We start from the raw sequence: 21,949 nt of genomic DNA on the forward strand, positions 1-21,949 counted from the left end.
GCGAATGTCGACTTAATACTAAACTAACCTCAAACAAAATAACGCGCGCTGTGCTCAAGAATTGTTATTATGCTGCTCATACACCGTATGTAGGGTTCAGTAGGAAATATAAATTAGTTATATACTGAACCCTTCGAATAAACGGAGCCAAAGGTATCACAGAGGGGAGCTTAGCACCGATCACTATCGATTATTTTTTGTGATACAGATGTGGTTTAAAAGAAATAGAATTAGTTACAGTTTTTATTATTGAAAGAAATTATTATTTTTTAAATTGAATATGTTTTATAAATATTAGAACTAGATCGTTTTGTAAAACATTAATGTTAATATACTAAAAAAGACGTTTCCTGTAAGCAGCGCACCTAAATTGATAAGAATTTGTATACCTACCTACATTAGTTCTTAAATGTGGAAACGCAGAACTTGGACAAATTTCTTATCAGTCCGATAAGCAACAATACTTTTGCTGTATTAACAGAGTTAACGTAAGTCCATAAACGCTCCAATTATTTTTTTATTTTATCAATCGCTTGTCTGTTACTGTGAAGAAAAGGAAAAAAATATGTTTTTTAATTAAGTAAGCAGGTAGATAACAGAAACATGTTTAAAAAAACGTTTTAAGAATTGTTGAAGAATGGCGACAATTCGGATGATACTTTGGTAGAAAAAAAGAGCTGTTAAGGCGACTATTTGTGTAAGTACCTGCGCCGGAGCGTCTCCTTGAGAGCCCATGCTATCCCATTGAAAGCATTCAAGCGTGTGAAATGAATGGTTTTAAACAGTCATGGTATAAAACCTGCCCAAAATTCTTACTGTTGATCATTAAGGTATCCATAGGCAAACTATACTGCAATGCTTTTGATACGCGTAGGTACCTAATTGTATAATATTGATAAACTAATAATAATTTACCTTCACGACTATTTTCCTAGATAGGGTGGTCGGAGGCATTATGAACTGTCGACCTTTCGGTGAACGCAACACAGTCACGCCCACATTTCTTTTGGTTATATCATGTTTGACTCCAACCTGGCAGGAGGCGAGCCGATCTCAGTCTCTCGAATAGTTGTTGGTGTTTCTATGATTAGTTCGAATTGAACTCATGACATTTGAGGACTAAAAAAGTCGTGGCCAAGTGTTTGAACATTGATTATATAAGTGTTATAGTAGTGATAGTTAAGTATGATAGAGACAATAGATATAACTTAATAGCTTAAAATTTCGTAGAGGTCATAATTCTGAAACCAACAACAATGACATGTATTAAGAACAAAATGCTCATTCAATATTGGTTTTCTAATATATTTAGCAGTTGGTAATAAATAATAAACTCAGCGAAGGTCTATACAGGAGTGGGAAGAGAACCCACGATCGTTAATATCTTATTTATCAAGTGTGGCGTCTGCAAGGCTATGCTCTCCGTTTATGAACAATGGATTTGGTTAACAAAGAAAGGTAACTTAAGTCCTTATAAAATGTTATGTTACGGAGAACTGACTTTTTGGATACTTTCTAATTTTGAACCCCACAATATATTTTAAATTTAATTTTATAAATTAGATATGTACTTTACATTGCATTATGGGGAATAATAAAGAGGTCATTAAATCTTTAAAGTAGTGATAATAAAAATAACTAATTTGTTCATTTCATGAAGATAGTGATGCAATTTTTTATCGAACTAATCTAATTCTGTAAGCCGCAGCTGACCTTTATAGCGTTACCATATGTCTCCTCCCGCGGGTTTGCATCTGCACTCGCCACCTTACGATAGGTGGCGAGTGCAGGACTTATGGAGCGGCTGAAGGCCAACTTCTGCCTGACGGATACGACTTTAGTCTGAGGGTATCGCTAGGCTCTACCTCGGCTGAGATCGTCGTGTGATCCCCGTTTGAATTGGCCGGGGGATCGATCGGCGATATATAGAGACTTACATAGATCTTAAAAGTGCACTAAGTACGTAGTACTAACTAGTAAAAGTACTTTTAAGATCTATGTAAGTATTATATATATATATGTATATATATAAATATTTTTTTTATGTACATATCGGTCGTAGAGTAATATTATATAACCTTTACCTTTTTTATTCAAACTAGTAGTTCCTAAGATTATCCCGTTCAACCAAATAAAAGAAATAAACTCTTCAGCTTTATTATTTTAGTATATATAGATGTATAGTGCTTTTCTATGACCTCTGTGATTTATAAAATAGTCGTTAACTTTTTCTAGGTATGAGCACGATATTCGTGGTTCGGGTAGCGGCGCGTGTTTCCTGCTCGCGCGCACCTCGTTCGGGCACGTGCACGACTCCTAACATGCGTGCTGATGGCGATGAAGCCTGCATCTACCAAACATTGTTACAGCATGATCAAAACTGTTAATATACTTTGGCGGATTAACACAATTAAATAAAGCACAACTAACTCCCATATATCACTAAATTAAAAAAAGTCACAGAATTTATGGTTCGTAATTCGCCCGGTATCTACAGACTCTACATTTCTATTCTTTTTAACTTTACCATGATATTATACAAACCCACTAACCTCTCACTGTACAGTGTGAGTCTATCCTTAGACATATATAATAATCTATTAACACCATGCTACCGGGCACGAGTCTTTCCTTATAACCTATCATTACCTTTACTGCACATGCGAATTAATACAATATGTTTATATCTCTAGTTTTCCTTTAATTGCATTAGTGTATAGTATTTATTGAGAATTTAGCAATGTAGCATTCAGATCGATCTACTGGTAGTTCATCTATTAATTACCAATGAATTTCAGGAAGCGGTTGCACCACAAAATTTTTTGCAATTAAAATATGTTGAATAAAACTTACTATAATAAATAAATAAATTTCATTAAGAACAAAACAACTTTTCTTCTTCGTTATAAGAATGAGCTAATATTTCAGTACAGTAATAAAATAATAGCTATTCAGCTCTACTAAATTTAATTTATGGATGTTTTATATAAACTCTGTACAGTGTGTTCGTGCCGATTAGATTATATCAGACTGTATAATGTTTTGGTTTAAAGCACGATTGGTAGGTGGTGTGGGCAGGCCGTTTATTTTGTATGAACCCTTTTGAACAAGCTCAAACGTTTTGACGGTGTAATGAAAGCTTTTAATAATCTTAATGATTATAAATTTCATCATAAGTATTAATTTATGATTACGTTCCGGAAAACACTTAACAAGTATTTGGACAAATTTTGTAAGGCTATAGGAGATAGTCTTTTGATTAAAAAGAATATATCCGAATCGGAATTAGAGGTAATAGAAAAATATATGCATACATTTATATAATCCTCATGCATAATTGGAATAACCTATTATTAACCCAATGTTGATCAAGGGTCTAAAAGTTTTTATAAGAGGTGGTTTTAGTCTACTATCAGTATGAAGGCGAGGCAGCTTGGTACAATATTAGGCAACATTGTAAGTTTTCCTTCAAACGACGCATTTGTTCTTTGTTCCACTACTCGCTAATTACGACATCCTTGGGATGACAACCAACGGTGACACATTGTTTCTCCGTGACACGGAGAATACCTATCCACCTTATACCAATTATTACCGCTGCTGAAATATTTGCCTCCCCTCCGTTTTGCACTGATGCTTTTAGTTCTCACGAGTTTTTGTCGCCTTTGTATTGCAGAAAGCGGCTCACGAAGTAGGTACCGTCTCGCCACAGAGCCGGAGTAATGATCGCACCAACACTCCATAATGTTAAAACCCGGCTTTGTTTTAATTCACAGTTGGCTTGTGTTATTGTTCCGGCCGAGTGCATTGTACGCCAGTCGTAGCTACCACGGCAATCAAAATAGGAGCACGTGCCCTCAAAACAACAGGGGCGAGAAATAAAAATCAACCCAAAGGTTATAATAAAATCTATTTTTGTATATTATTTGTTTATCTTTACGGGATTCTTCGTCTGATAAAGTTAAATCCATAGAATTTCTCAGAATATCAATATTATGGTTTATTTTTTATACCGTGAGGGTGGTAATAATGGAAATAAGCATACGTGCTAATAGTCTATAGCAGTGAAGTATAACAAGAATTACAAACTTGCCATTAAAAAAAAATTATGACCAAAGTAAAGAGTGTTCGTTCGTGGATTGTTGTTTAAATAAATAACAGTGACAAGGAAAAATGGTTTGAACACTTTGAACTCTTTGTAATATTGGTTCTTACGCCCACAGGTCATTGTAGTTATACAAAAGACATTTCAAATAAACATCTTCCACATCAAGGAGTTCTTAGAAAGTTTTTACCACTCCAGGGTAGATGTTGGAACGCAATTTAAAAATCACAGCATGCGATACAATGACAATAGTACAATATACTATAATATTTATACTCTTGACATAAAACTGTATCCTAACCACTGGGCATTAATGCAATAATTTATTAATGCATTATTTACTCAAAATCACATTAAATAATTATAATTATAATTGTTAAGTACCAAATTAGGATGTTCCCAGTTCGATCGTATGATTGTATTTGTGTGTTGTTCACGATTTTTTCAAGTATGATGCAATAATACATTTTTATTATGATCATTAGTCTGATTTATGTTTGCATGAATTAATTTATTGAATTGAATGTCAAGATTAACTTTATTTCAAAAAGCAAAGCTGGACTGCATTATAAAATACTATCGCTACCCGCGGTTTGAATGAAAGTATAACCTATGTGTTATTCTGATGTATAAGCTATATTACTGCAAAATTTCATCAAAATCGGTTCAGTAGTTTTTGCGTAAATGTGTAACAAACATCCATCCATACTCACAAACTTTCGCGGTTATAATATTAATAGATATTTTTAATAATGCATTTCTTTATTTTTTATGTAATGTTGTATAATCGTCGTGATCTTAAGAGAAAAATACATTTTAGATAAGCAAAATGCATTCTTATTAGGTACTTTTATATGTACCTACCTACAATCGTCAAAGTGTGGAGGAGTTGCTTAAGGACATCCTTAGAATCAGGAAGCCCGAGTATAATAATGTTAACTGAGAGATTCATACATGTTAAATATGTATTGTAATACTATTTACCACTGATAAATTCAAAATTATCGATACCTATCTATACATATAAATAAAATTGGAGTGTCTGTTTGTAATATTGAAATAACCATTTTTACCACATGCATATGAATATAAATACAGTACATACACCAAAATATTTTTTTTACAATTTTTGTCTGTCTGTTTGTTCCGGCTAATCTCTGAAATGGCTGGACCGATTTTAGGTGACTTTTTTGACAGGTAGCTGATGTAATAAGGTGTAAGTATTCCATGCGGACGAAGTCGCGTGTACAGCTAGTATACAATATAATAGATAATTAGTGAGAAAAAACATATGTATATACTTTTACTATACTTCATAAAATACTTTTTTATTCGTAAATACATTAATTAATTCTCCTACCAGTACTTCTTGAGAGTCCTTGACCTAGAAATCTTCAATATAATGAATATACACAGGATAGAAACTTAATTAAAAACTACAAAAAAGTAACAGATAGCATATACATAGATTTTACTTTTTAAATGAATTTAAACTTCTTACAGATATATAGGTACACTTTTCTTATACTTTTGACTTGGTGACACTCATTTAAACAATATTAGATAAGTTACATGACTTGCAAATTAATATCTTTTTAAAAAGCGACTTATTAGTTCAACGGTTCTAACTACTAACTGTCAATGATTTTTTAATAAGAAACGGTGTCTTTATTACTAGGGCAATGAAACAAAAACTAACTTCGTATTTTTCCTAATATTACTCCATAACAATCATATGAGTAGGTACATGCGTTTTTATTTGCGTCATTATTAATTTGTCTATTTCAATTTGTAATTGTATCACACACGGATCACTGGTTAGGCACGGCTCAAGGTCGGCCATATTATATTATTACAATTGTGTGACCTTTTTAATGAAATTGACTATAGTAATAACTACATTATTCTGTACATACTCGGATTATGTGTTATATTATAATATTTTTTTATTAATGCGTAAAATATGTCACGACTGAAACGCGTATACTGATATCGTAAAGTAGCGATGGTAATAAAATTAATTCATGGGATTATACTTTTTAAGCGTTTATTACTAGGGATGGTAAAACAGCTATTTAATTTAGACCGTTGTAGTCTTACATTGCCATTTAAGAGGACTACCATATGATACATCCTGTAATTTCACTGTCTATTTCTACCGAACATCCGAAACACAGCTTTCGAAGCACATCCGAAGCACGCGAAATTGCTACCATCTACCTCTGGTAATATATAACCAATTTGTTCAAAATTACTTACTATAAGCTTAATTTAAATGCGGTGTATTTTTATTTTTATACCTCAATAACACTTACAAATAAGGTGAAGTTAAGGCAATAAAATCATTTGCTATATATTTGTAAGGCAAGTTCGTAGATTTCATCACTTTTGAATACATTTAAATATAAAGAACACATAAAGATTTCTAGTTTTTTATTTTAGGTATACATCTACTTAAAAATAATTTATCAAATCTAAAGCTAGCTAAATTTATTGTGTCTAATTAACTAAAAACAATTTACGACCGGCGTTTTTAATTAAAACTGCTACAATATTTTAAATTAGACTCTGTGAGTAATATAACGTCTCGAATATGTCTTTATTTAATAAACATATTAAAGCAAAGAAAAGCGGGGTCCCACGGCCGCAACCATTCGTTGTAATCAGTAGACCATATCTATCTGGATGATATTATGGCGGTTGATCCGGGTTGGTTTCATAACTATATTGAATATCGAATATCTTCAATAACATGCACAAACATATTGTACATATAACACGAGGTCACTCCCTCGACTTCGTCTACTATTTTAGGACAAAATATAGTCTATGTGCATTTTCATGATATATTCTGTACGGATCATAATGTTTCGAAAAGATAAATAAAACAGACATTTTTGTCATTTATAGTACATACTTCTAGAAGTTTATATTATTTCTAGTATTTTTTTTTATTATTTTTGGTATTTATTTTACGATCTACATATCTTTCACTGTCTTTTACTATTGGTTGTGATGCATATAATGAAATAAAATTAATGCCTTTTTATATATTATCGATTTTTTCAATTGAACTTGTCATAGGCAGTTACAAGTTGAGTAAGATACGGTAAGCGTATGCCGCGTAATTGAGTTGGAAATGTTGCATGTATTTTTGTTTTTTTTTAAATTGATTAGCTTCGATCGATCAGCTTTTGATATTATACGGAATCACATTCGTGTATGTGTTAGACGCAATATATAGACGCTGGTTTTTTATTTTAAGTTACCTTGGAGAATATTGATTGGGCTATGTTTTTTTTATTGTTGGTATTACGATTATGGTAAAAAGTAATCATTATATTAGGTATTATATATAGGTATATCATATATTTTTGTGTTGTATTACAACCTTTTAAATCATCGTAATTTTATAATATGCATGAATAGTTTATATACGAACTAGAAAGAACTAAGCCGTACAGATTCAATTATTGTATGAGAATATCGATATTTTAGATTAGTCTGGTGTAGAAATTCATTACTATCCATATTTTGTTTTCATTCATTCATTCATTCATAATTTAAGAGCTACGCTCTTGTCGGCGGAGCTCTTGCCACTTTCCGCGATCTTCCATCATGCTCTTTAATTCTTGATACGACACGACTCCCATTTTGTCCTCAATTTGTTTGATGTAGCTATTCCTTGGTCTTCCCCTCCCCCTCTTTCCTTCTATTTTCCCCTCAATAATAATTTTCATGTTTTATATGTTATAAAATCCGTCTATTAGTTTAGGCATTTTTTTTATGTTGCCGATATTCGAGCGTCTCTATAGTTTGAAAAGAGTAACCATTTTGGTGTATCTACAGACACAAACTATAACCATCAGATTCAGAACCTTCATTATTTAGTCGGTTGAAACCCTACTGCACCTTCTACGAATTTAACAATATGAATATATTATGTATAAGTAGCCAATACTTACCTAATGCAGTACTTAGTTATAACCTTTGTTACAGTAATGAAGGTATGTCAAATATATTTAACAACAAGACTTTTCCATTACTGTTTCATTACTGTTAAAACATATGGCGCGTTACGGTAAATAGCTTCGTGTGAAAGAGGACGACTGTTTCATTCTATGTTTCACGAACGTTTTCCGCTTTGTTCTCAAACTAGGTAAATTCGCATAAGTGTTAACGGATTAGTGAAAATGTAGGCCTAGGTGTAGTGCACAATATGTCGTTAAAAAATTAAATACCCCGATTGTTAGTACCTATCCAAATGTAGCTTTTATTCCGCGCAAATTTGTATAATGTTTTATAGTCGAAATAATTTTTATAGTAAATGTTCGAGAGTTAAAATTTGCAGTAGGAATACTTAATCTTCTCCAATTAGTCATTTATAATTTTGTACACCTTTTATAGAGTTTATAAATAGATAATTTCAAAAATACGCATCTATAAAAACGTCTGAAATCTTACATGTCTACTTATTGAAAATTTGAACACCCGTATGCTACAAAAATAATAATCAGACAAGTTGATTCGTCTTGAAATGGATATTGTATTGTATGTTGAACACTATTTTCCGTATCAATATCTCTATGTAATCTCCTTTGGGCCGTTCAAATGAATACTTAGATGATAATAATCTTTTTCTATGACAACTAAACTGAAAAGTTAGTGCAAAAGGCATCATAAATTTATTATGGAACTAATACAAGGATAAATCTTTCAGACATGTCCCTCTGACTACGAATGTCCTTTTTCATAAAATCAAACTTCTATGTATACTTTTGCATATTCTTTATTAGTCTTTTTGTGTGATTTCACATGCAATAACGGCAGCAATCAGCCGCAACAATAATATACGGTTTCAGCATGGGGAACCACCCGTGTCATGCTCGACTGGAAGCAACGAGATACAATTGTCAGAATACCGCTATATGATATGACTTTCAATATATGTAAATTACATGTGTATTGATACATTGTAATAGTAACATTTTGAGTGATGATTGTACTCGTAACTGCGCAAATAGTAGCTATATGTAAATACAGATCAGCAAATAAGAAATTCACCTAGTACTGCAGGTGTACATAGGCCATAGTCAGTAGTCATTTAACTTGCTAATTATTTCGGTGATTAGAACTATAGAACAATATATGTAAAGCTAAATAAAAAAATAACCCTTTAAAGCTTCAATAATACAAACAATGTTTCAATAAATTATGATGAGCTGAACAGACATTTTAGCAAAAATAAATCTATAAATTGTAAATTAGTGTACTAAATGTGTGTAGTAAAAAATGCAGTATTTATCATTATCATTGACTAGTCTACCACTACCATTGATGCTCTGACTAATTATACAAAGAATAAATAGAATTTAATTATTGAATAAAAAACATGGTATAGTGTCTGGAATGGCAACGCATGAGTAGTATTGTGGGGTCACATGTTATCGCGTGTTATTCGAAGTGTATTTTGCATATTCGTAGATAAATGTACATACATATGTATCTATGTAGGGGACGGTTACCGCTTACTATAGGTAGGTCTGCTTGTTTATAATTTCAATTACATAAAGAATATAATGAATATATTATATAGACATAAAAGTATAATACTATAATAAAAATTACATAATAAATAAAAAGTATAATAATTTTGTGATTAGTTATGTAGCTGTCTACTCGATATTCATACAAAAGTTAATGCCTGCAATTGTTTTTTTTATATGTAGGCATGTACGGAACATTAACGATAATTGTTTTTTAGCATTTACGTAATGTACCTACGTCTAGCCCAATATAGACAACATCTGTACAACAATAGACAGCTTTCACTATTAGCTTGGAGTACGCACATCTAGGGCGGATGCAATTTCTGGACCAGAAAGGATGGTAACATACTCGTACTTACCTACACATTGTTCTCAAACGCTTTCGTCTTCAACTACCTCGTTACACAATATTAACGTATTATATGATGTAATTTTGTATCTATTTATAACTCCATCCTCTTTTCTTCTAAAAGCAACTGCTAATGAGTGGAGTTTTAATAGAAATTTCCTGAAAAATTATATTTTTGTGTATGAATATCTATACTTTTATTATATCTATAAGGTACTCACAATTTCATTTTAATCAAACTTTGATAAAATTATATATTTTATGTTATGTTTTATCTCCGTCTACGATTTTCTTTGCCACATTTTATGCAGGTAGGTCTAGTATTTTAACTCTGACAATTCTCCTTTACAGGTGTACTATTACTGTCCTCATTGGTGATTTTTTTTATTATTAATGGGATTGCGCTTAGTCTGAACTGAACTTAAACACGCTAAAGGCTCACTTCATAGACCATTGCATGATATTATGTAAATTATAATATATAGATAAGTATCTAAGAACACATCGATGAACCTTTTAGATAGCTCTTCTCAGGAGTGGTTGACTTGGCTGTTAATTTAGTCCGTGAGCGTCACATATTATATCATAGAAAATTTTAGTATTATTCAATGGCAAATAATGCTAAAATATTTATAAAATGCAAAACGGAAAAGAATAGTTTAGATTTGCAATGGCTATATTTGATTAACCAATTTATTGCACTTGATATTTATATGCACATATATATAATGTCATGAGTTTGAAAACGTATGAAAAAGAATTAAATATTTTGCAATACGGTATGCATTGCAAAATTTTTAATTCTTTTTCATATAGCAAACCTTAACTACTTAATAGTTATTATTTCAACTTTATTTAACAATGAGCCTGTAGGTACTTATAGTTAATAAAAGTGCCTAAATTTGAAATTACCAAATAAAACTTCCTTAGCTTCGTTGCATATACATTTCGATAGTTATATTTAAGAAAAGAAGATATCTTACCTACTACCTATGTACTAGTTTTATAGATACTTTTGAACGAGAAATAAAGTCTAGAGAATTACTATTACTGCTACCAAGCACCTTTGCAAATTATGTTCCCTTTTGAAAAGTGTCAGTGAAATTATAGGGTATGAGCATAATACTTTAATAGTCATAAACTACATACGAGGGGAAGGTATGACTCACAATGGATTTTGTAGTACCACATGTCTATTGATGACGATTGCTACATCCAATAGGTTTATTTATTAGCATAATTAAAAAAAGGGAATGCAATGATAATAGTAATAATAATAATCTCAGAACAATTCACACAGCGCCATCTTATCCCAAGTTAAGCTAGCTATAGCCGGTGTACTAGATAACTGATACAAATACCCAGACCGATACTCATGAAAATAAATATTTGTGCCGTGCAAGGAATCGAACCCGCGACCATCGGAAGTAAGCCCTAGACCACCGAGGCCGTCATGATGCGTTAAAATATTTTTTTATTTTTAATGGCCTGTTTCCGTTTTATTGTACAACTTTGTTACGATATAAATATTCGATCAATAAACGTAATATAACATGCCAGTTACACATTACATTGGAATCGATTGGACACAGAGTTGGCATTTTTTAAACAAGTTAATATAAAAAATGCATTACAATATGTAGTGACAAAATCTATTCCATTGTTATTTCATTATAACCCAATCAAATGTGTTTGTACTTTTTTATTATCTTTAAAACTGACTAATTTTGGTTTTAAAATATTAGAATAAGTTCAAGGAAAGTTCAATGTTAATATGAAATATAAAAAAGAAGACAAGACTTTTATACTACATACAAACTGTTCGTACCTGTCAAATGAATGGATCGGGAAGGCATTGCACTGGTGTTATTATTTTTACCACTAATCGTCTAATCATATACTTTTTTACTCTGCTCTACGGAACTAAGAAGACTAATTTCCAATAAAATAAAATTGGTAGCCATTCAAGTTTTACAAATCATACAATAGGTATGATGAGTGTCATTGATTATTATGTACTCGTATTTGTCATAGTATTAATGAGCAGTTATAATGTGGTTTTGAATAGAAATCTATTCTATTCTATATCTCAGAAACCACTCTTTTAAGTAACAATAATTTTATGTAATAAACAATGTAATGTACCTATAGTTAATTAATATAATAATTTATGCACCTAGTTATTTACCTAATAAAGTTCATATTAATAACAGTTAGTATAGTTTAATACAAAATATTTTATTATAATGATAAATAAATGCGAAATAATATAATTAAATTATAACACATTAATGTTGTGAATTAAATTTTTAACAAAGCACTTGCTAAAAAATTAATTAATCATTTGTAATTTTTTGCGCTTCTATTGATAAAAGATTGTATTTAAAATTGCTGATCAGGATAGCCAAAATCAAATGCAACCAAGGGAAACAGAGCAATGTGTTCCTTGTACAGTTTTTTTACTATATTTTGACCCATATTTAACAACTACTTGAAATCATAACACACAAACAGACAAACATACAGTTTACGTTTAGGCATGATTTTTTCAGAACATACGTAAAAAAATCCATAGTTGGGTTCAGGCCAATTACCTAATACTTGTGTTGGGATATTATCTCAGTTTACTGGTTATTGTAATGAATACTAAGCAATTATTATTTTTAACATCATTCCTAGTGAGTCACAGGGCGACACGATACTCCCAGTTAAGGTTTGTCGTTGATTGAATACGAATAAGTGTTTAATATACCTTAGTGTTTCATATGAGTCATGCCCTATTGTATTTACTGGATATTTATTATAAAATATTAGTCATGCATAAGTCATTTACTATGGAAATTAATAGCTGTTTAACTATAATATTAATATTAAATTATAAATTAGCCATTCATTTATTTCACTTTTTTAACATAATATATTCATGTCATGTCATTTTATTTAGACATTATAATAGCGAAGAACAATAAATAAAATAATCACATTAAAATATTGTATTATCTATGAAATTCGGATGAAACCAATGTCAGATACAGGAATTTGTACTGGCTATTGGGTAGAAATTCTCAATAGAGAATTGGTTTATAAAATGGTTATCGAACCTATTTGTACCTATTTACATACCTATATACATACGGAATACAACTGTGAAGAAGTGCTGTCAGTATCAAAATACAAGACTAGTGTGAGTATTTCTAAATCCGAACCAAGAAGCCCCTGTAAGACACGGACATTCCCCCATATAACGCAGGCTATATAATAATATTGAGTTGTCTAAAATAAGTAAATAAATAAAATGTATCCTAAATACGCCTTACAGTCAAACATAACATTTAAATATGCATAAAGAACGAGTAAATTCAATCAATTATAACGCCCTAAAGATAACAGTTGTAAAAGGAAATACACTACATCGCCCCCAAACAATAGAAAACGACAAGGCAATGATGATTATTACTGTAAGGCCTTTAGTCAATCATATATTTGTTCAATCATAATGCATCCATCTTTCTTTGCCTCGTTTATGGAGTATACTTGACCCGTGATACTGTTCATCTGTTTGTAACTGCTTTATTACTTAATAGTATATAGCAGAACTCTACTAGATAATATATTGTATTGTATATGCATATTTGTTTTACACAATGAATTTTTATGTTTTGTACATTATCATATGTTTATCATATATCTATATGTTTTTTAACTATATCACATAGTTACAGAAATAGTGTATTTAAATCTATAAACTGAAATCAACTAATGAGACATCAAATAAACTGAAAAATTACTAGCGCTCTCTATAATATATTTTTAAAACAAGTTAGAAGTTATTACTCTAACGACTGATTACTTAGTTTGTTATTTAGCATACGATGGATACGAAGACCTTAGAGTAAGTTCAAATATTACACGATAGATGGCACTTAGACTAGTTCTGTGATTAACCAACAGATGGAGTTATATTTTAAGTCAACCGGGAACGCGCAAGCGGAGCTTTTCCCTCCCACGGAGAGCAATGCGTACTCCGAAACAAGTTATTTCTTGTGTCAAGAAATAATTCATAGTACATTGCTTGTTTGTTGGAATAATACTGGAGGACCATTTCCGTGAGCAGCGGTGGTATTTGCGTAAAGACAATTTCAGTTACTTTGGAGTAGTGTAGTAGTGAGCTGGATCTGTGGACACAAGTCAGCAGCAAGCCACCGGCGGCCGGTTGACGGCAGTTGAGACGTGTTCGCCACTGTGATAGGGACAGGTGGCGCACTGCTTCTGATCACGCAACTTGCGCTCGCGAAACTCCCTTTTGTTTATAACACTTGTTGTGCTCTTGTGGTGTCAAATTGAACTGAGGTTGAGTTGTGCGATTGTTTGCGAATTAAAATGTTAACTTGAAAGTGTTGTGAAGTGATACTGTATAATACCGGCACAGCCAGTTATGTCGTCAAGTACGATTTAAGTGCAAAATCGTCTTGCTCAACTCAAAAGACGATGTACACAAATCCCGCATGGATTACAATTCTGTGAAATAGTGCTGAATTTTGGTCTACATATTTAATTAACGTAAGATCTCGTTTATACTTACAATCTTATTGAAGATGAGATTGTAGATGATAAGTCAATTTAGAAGGGTACCGGAGCGTAGCAAGTAGGGTATTGTCTAGAAATAAAGCTCATTATGTGTGAAAGAAATCTCACGGGAGAAAATCTACTATTCCGTTTTATGTTACCTCGAATAATAAGTACTTAAATAATTTTCTGTAGAATATATATACAACAATTTTGATTATTCAAAAATAACCAACACTGACGAAACACATTTTTAATGTTGTCATATAGAAGTTTAGATGCCAATATGTTTCTAACGGATTTACTGTTATTAAGTCGTGAGTATTGGTACCCATACTAGTTACTAATGAAGATTTGTTTATGCAAGTTTTTCTTATACCACTTCAAATTAATTCAAAATAAATATACACGGTATACATTATCTGCATTAATTCTGAATAGTAGAGTACAGTATAGTCCATACGGAGAGTGCGAGGCCACGATTCTACTGACAGCGCTGAGTTGAATGGCCGCCGCTGCCGCCGCCGTGGCCGTTCCGTCGCGGCATTGGACGCTGTGCATCCATTCAATCACGCCAACAATTACCTCACCTTGACAATAATCTAATTATGCTCTTTCCGGAACGAATCCTAAATTAAATATCGAACAATGTTACTATTCTAGTAAGGTACTGGTATTGTCTTGATTTTTAAAAACGTAATTACTTACTAACATGCAGTGGAGAGTGTATCCAAATTATACAAAATCTACATTAGTTTAAAAATAATAGACATTTTTATGAGTAACCTGCCTATGATTGTACATTTAGACATTTGTTTGTAAACCGATTAGAATAAAATACACAAACTTGGTAAGGTTTTGAGTTTCATGTTTTTTTTCTATTAGATATAACTGTACCTTGTGATGAAGTTCTTTGCTGAATAACAAATTAGCAAACATTTGTGGGCCTATTTAAGATGTACGCCGCGGTTTTTAATCATAACCAAAAGTTTCTTTTCTTCACGATGGCCTCCTGGGAGACCGCTATATTTCATCCATTTTACAACAGCCTCAGGGCTGTCAATGATAACGAGGTCGATATCATTTATTAGCTTTCTCTCAAAGTCTCGTGTCTTTTTGTAAAATCATTCTAGTAAAGCAAAATCCTAAAGCATATTTGATGACCTATTATTTGTGTATTGGAAACTTTTGTTGTTGCACAATTCAAAATTAGAGTTTTGATTAGAAACTTGGGAGTCAGGAACTGCACGGTCGAAGCAAAAGGGTCAAGTGTCCTCTTGTCCTCAATGGAGATTTGTAAATCTCGGTCCACTTACTGGGCTACCCACTTCAAACGCTCCTGACTCCTTTGTCCACAGTTTGTGAAGACATTTTAAGCTTCTTCTATTAGGTGGTTTTATACAATATTGTTGATTTTATGTACCTTAAACATATATCCTTTGTGCACGTTTATTTACTTTTAACTACTTATTAATTATTAACTTGTACCTCATAATTTCATAGTGTCACATCAGTATAGTAGTAAGTACATAAATACATATTGTTATAAATGTCCCGAACTTTTAATTATTTGATCTATAAATTTTAATGCCATAATCAAAAGCCTACTCGACTTCGATTGTATACCATATCCCGGATAAGGAAATATTGTCCATATATAGCAATTTTCATGACATTCCTTTGGTATAAAATTAGAGTAATGTGGTAAATAATTAACTCCATCCTTATCTATTATTTTTCTTAATACTTTCAGTGAATTAAATTCCTGGATACCTTTTATAGATGACTTAAGCTACAGACTTCTAAATTAGAGCATTTGTTTGACAATCATCTCCTAGTCGTTGCTACTCAGGTAATTTGAATTAAAGTACCAACATATGTTTAATAGTTAGGGTCCTAATTATATTATGAAGTTTTATACTATAACCTATATTTATTTTTCCTAAACAACTAACATGCACTTATTGTGAATATAATCTTATTTCCTTTAGTGATTTAATTTGATTAATATATCTTAATAATTCTTTAAGAATGGAAAATTAGGAAAGAATAATTATGTTTCAAATATATTTATTTCATAGATATCATAAAATAATTGAATAAATCTGTCTGATATGGTAGAGCGTATGATTACAAATATGTAGGTACATCTGTGTGAGCGGAATATAATCATGATGGTCATGAATGATCATGAATATTCGCGGCCGACGAGGCAGGCCGTAGCGCGGGCGCGGCCGGTGCTCTGTGGGGGACAAAAGACTCTTTGTTGCACAATGCCCATTTCCGATTACCAGATTGAATCGTGTCCGTCAAAGCGCCCCCAGTCCAATAATCGTCCACATGAAATGGATGTCATTTTTGGATGACTTATTGTTATTTTCAAAAGCATACCTAGCCCGAATTGTTTAGTCTAAAATTACTAATAATTGATTATTTTATCTTTCCGTATGGAATTCAGAATAGCTATCTATTCTTTCAGAAGAATAGCTATACTGAAATATCTAGACTACTTTGACTGTGATTCCTAAATGGTTATATCTCTATCTACTCCTAAGTACCATTGGTATCTTTTTATAATTAATATAGCAATCACAACAATATAGCAAGAAAAACACGAAATGATTTGTTAAAAAAATCAATTTTATTTGAGATTAGATTGGGCGATTTACAAAAGAATTTCGATGTATTTTATTTAAATATAACTTAATTGTTAAAACTTTAATACGAAATAAAATAGGCACTGAATATCAGATGATTTTGATTGATTTTATTATATAAAATTGACTTTTTTTCTTATAACGGCCTGCATAACATCTAAATAACATTGTTACTGTCAGAAATTTCGGCTAAGGTTGTCTGGAAGAGTTTGCGTACTAATAGTAACACCGCTTCGTTATATTCAATTTTAATAGTGAAATCTAGTAAGTAATTATATAGTATTATAATTTTAATAGCCTATTATTGTATGCCTACTAAGTATTTCAGAAATTTTGATGGCCTTGTCCCTTCCTTTTACAATCAAATTTTGAATTATTTTTACGAGTACGTGCATAATTAATTAGCTCAGTTTAAGAGTATTACTTATCTTATTACATGTCCCCATTATATTGTAATATAAGAAACTACTTCATCCTAATATCGATTGTATTCCCATTATTTTTCGACTTAAAAGTAAAATCTGCACACCGAATAAATACCGCGTGTAAAGAGGTTGAACAACTAGGCTTCCTTGAATTCTACTATTCCAAAAGTGTTGGTATTTTCACTATAGCACTCTAAACAACGTTATTTCCCATTTTCTTACCTTGTTTCATTAACTTACTGGATATTCTGCATTTTTAAGTATCTAGGTGACGTTGGCTAGAAACTGGATGAACTAACAAACCTTTATTTCTTATACTAGAATTTGCTGGTAGACCATAAGTTGGTCACATTAAATACGAATTTGTTTATACAACCGATAAAACTACTTTATCAAGGCAGTAATATATATGTACAATTAAATATATATATATATATACGCTAGGCTATTACTCAAGAAATATTAAGTAGGTAATAAGTAAATAAATTTGAACATTGGATATTTAATATGCGACGAAGTGGGTACATACTGATAGTCTGAGGAAGAAGCTATCAAGAAGCATGTAAGGAGTCTCTCATAGTTTCTAAGCCCGTCACAAGCAGTTTGTGGTCAGGAACTTTCGATAGGAATCGAACTAATATAGCTATACTGATTTACGTTATATACAGAGTACTTCATACTCTTGACACTCTGGGAATTCTCAAAGTTTGGTTGTTATTTAATTTAACCTCTCGTTATGCGGGCGGACGAGTAACGCGCCGATTGCGAAACGGCGTCTGGCATACTGTTCATTGTTGCGGAAATTTAGACGAATTTGCGACGATCGCATTTCATTAAGGGGCGTTTTAGTGCGAAAGGAGCGCCGCTTTTAATTCACAAAGCGAGTGCGGTGCTTACGTAAAACAAAGTTTCTGAGGGGTTCTTCGTTAGTTGCTCACTCACAGGTGGAGTAGCGCAGGAACATGCAGCAGAATATGTTAATCGTGAATATTGCATTACATTAATGATATTTAGATTTTACAATCTTACATATAAAAAGACTTACAAAATAATTTTAAGTTGTTCGTTAAATACATCTGTAATATTTCTATAAAGAAGCACGGTGCATTACTTCTTGTAGTAGTAAGAAGGAATTAAATTATTTAAAATTAATTATCTACTTCGTTTTTAGTGCGTCAAGTAACCTAAATAAATAATTAGTAGACAATTAAACAATCATCCTATTAAATTGTTTGTAGGTTGAATATAGTATAGTTTTACACGGTGAACAAAATTAAATACATTCTCTTTATATTTTAATATAAACTGAATGTAATTAATTTCGTTCATACATATAACAAAACATTGATACTAAATTGATGACCACAAACACCTTCGATGAAAATGAACAATCTAATATCAAGTATTTCAACGATAATCAACGACAGACAAATTGTAAAAAAATGTTCTCTACGTTATCCCGGTACAGAATGAAGCTGACAAAAGCACCGTGAGACCTTATGAAATAACTGCAACTTTTTAATTAAAGCTGCTATTAATGCGTCACAAAAAAGTAACGACCTCTCAATTTCCTCCTTCATACGGTATCCCAGCTCAAGCTATGACGGGAAACTGCACTTGTACAATGTAGATATTACGTATATATATCTACATTGTTCCAATTTACGTAACATGCTATGTTTGTGTACATTTGTATATATTATACGAGTGTATTATTTAATCAAACGACAGTAATAAATGAAACATATAGATACGTTTCTATCTATTATTTTATTAATTAGTATAATGGTAGATTTCTTATTGAATCATAACATTACTTACATATTTAAGAACATATTTTGTGAAAATGAAATTTTAATTCCAATGGCCGTTTTTATGGAAACTTTAAAACACGAAGCCTTGTTATGATTTTTGTATCTACATATATATAAAGATAACAGTATTAACTACCTACTTTCAATTGTAATCTCATACCTATAAGGTTTAATTAGAGACATTGTCTGTATCCGAGTTGTTTCTGTGACGTATATTCTATCTCTAATTAAATATATGTATCTTACTGGCGTGTACTAGGTTTATTACAAATTTAATGAGATTAACAGAGATGCCCAGGCAAGACATAAAAAACTGATAAACTCAGTTTCTTCTTTATACAAATATGAATAACTCTTTACTGCTCTTTATTGAGTTTGAGATTAACCACAGACGACCAGGGGAACAAAGTGCAATCTCGATAAGGAAATCTGGAAATAAACTAATAATAAACTAACTGGCTTAACGAGTGTGGCAATAGTTAATAGATTTTTTTCTTTCTCTTATATAAACGCTTGCTGGTTAAATGCTTACTGGAAAGGTGTTCAGACCAGACACAACATTGCTGTTGGCGATACTTACGATCACTGAGATGAAAGTTGTAACCAATCAACGGGTTGATTTTTTATGTTTTTAATTTATTTCTTCTTAGTTTGAAAAAAATAAATCCATCATTGATTTTACTTCATAATTTTTACTTACCACTTGAATATTCTTTCAGTTATATTATTAGCGACTAATGTAAATTATACCCGGGCAGGGGGTACAACTAAAAGTCTGTGATCTATGGCATGAATAGAAATTTTAAAATTATCTAATTGAGTAAAGCTTAGGATCATACATAGTGAAGGCATTAGAAGTGGCCTTGTTTTAATAATTACATAATAGTACTAAGGGATTAACTTAGATATGCAAATATAAAACAGCTGTACAGAGCTAGCAGTTATCATAACATTATTCTTATTTATTAAATATAAAGTCCACAGTTAGTGACAGTATCACAACGTCTTTAGTAATTCAATTTTAAGTCAATGAACCTTTTTACTAAATTAGATAACAATAGAATGTTAGAACGACTCAGTTCGGCAAGGTAGAAAATAGTAACGACATTATAATTACTATGCTACATAATAAACAATATACCGAACTAGTATTAATTCCCAGACGAGTTAAAAAATGTTAAACTGTGGGCGGAGATGAAGCAGTGCGGAGGTGAGCCTTCACATGGACCGTACGGGTGCGTTGATTGTGGTCCAGCGCGGAGAGTCGAGAGCGGCACTGCCGCGGGCTACCTGCCATAATTTGAGAGTCAAGAAATTACTCATAATAATAAATGTACCTACTAATTTCGAAAAAAAAGGTTGAGTTTCTTCGTTGAAGCGTTCGAGTGCTTGGAAGTTTGAACAGATTATCTCTGAGTCAGCACCGATTAAGGTATCATATACAAAAATATTTTACCTGTATCGATCAAGAGACGGTATATCATTTTTGTTTAGTCAACTCTTTAATATTCGTAGCACATTTCACAGTTTAGCAATGTTCAATATACACATACTCGCATGTAAACTATAATATGTCATTCGCAAGCAATTCGCAACTGTGTTTTTGGCTCGTATCCAAGCTACCACTCGGATCCAAGTCATCTGTTAACTTTATACGAGGGAAATAAAATACACTACACTCTTTGTAAGCAGTTGAAAAATAAAAATAATAAACATGCTCTCGAATATTGTTTTCATTTCCTTTTCGGCCACAATTATGCTCTCGAGGGTATATTCTTTTTTCGTAATTAGCTACAGCAAAACTAGAATATTAACAACTATAAAAACAAACAAATAACAAGATATTATTTCCGCAGTCTTACCTGATAGAGATGGATGGATGGATGGATAGTCTTGTATCTAAATCATAGATCTACCCGTTTATACAATTTGTATACTTTATTTTATTTTAATTTATCATGATAATATCTTAGAAATGCTCATATTATCTGTAAAAATTTTAAAATAAAACCGGTCGATTACTAAGTAAAACCGCAATCCTGACCACATTTACTTCACACGACAAAATCTCACAAGATTTACGTTATCCAAAGGACGGAATTCTATTGGAATACCCTGGTGTATATAAAATAGATTACAGGTGCGGCAGATCATACATAGGTCAAAGCAAGCGAGCTGTATCGTATCTTATTAGGGAGCAAATATCAAAGCAGTAATGGATAATAACTGAAACAAGCTTAGTCCTATAGTTAAATTTATGGAATTGGGACCGAATTACTGGGTGGATTTTGAAAGGAAATCAAAATTTATAAATATATCAAAATTGCATTGAAGAAAAGAAACCAAAAGTGTAAAGTCATCTTATACTTATACTTCCTAAAGTAGTTGTGATATGATGTGTATTTTCGTGACGATCAAGTAGTAGAGGTGTCGGTGTAAAAATATGTACTACGAAATCTAGTACATCTACCGCCATCTTCAATG

At 31.8% G+C, this 21,949-nt stretch overlaps 1 protein-coding gene across 1 annotated transcript in view; it reads left to right on the forward strand.

The window, feature by feature from the left end:
- The first annotated feature begins 14,216 nt into the window (after positions 1–14,216).
- Positions 14,217–21,949, forward strand: part of LOC131845912 (band 4.1-like protein 4) — a 44,048-nt gene continuing 36,315 nt past the window's right edge. The window contains exon 1 of the mRNA XM_059195068.1: positions 14,217–14,563. The gene's annotated coding sequence lies outside the window, so the exon portion shown is untranslated. The remainder of the gene's footprint in view (positions 14,564–21,949) is intronic.

This window comes from Achroia grisella, unplaced genomic scaffold, assembly GCF_030625045.1.
Source record: "Achroia grisella isolate CSIRO2021 unplaced genomic scaffold, CSIRO_AGI_Agris_v1 utg487, whole genome shotgun sequence".
Taxonomy (NCBI): Eukaryota; Metazoa; Arthropoda; class Insecta; order Lepidoptera; family Pyralidae; genus Achroia; species Achroia grisella.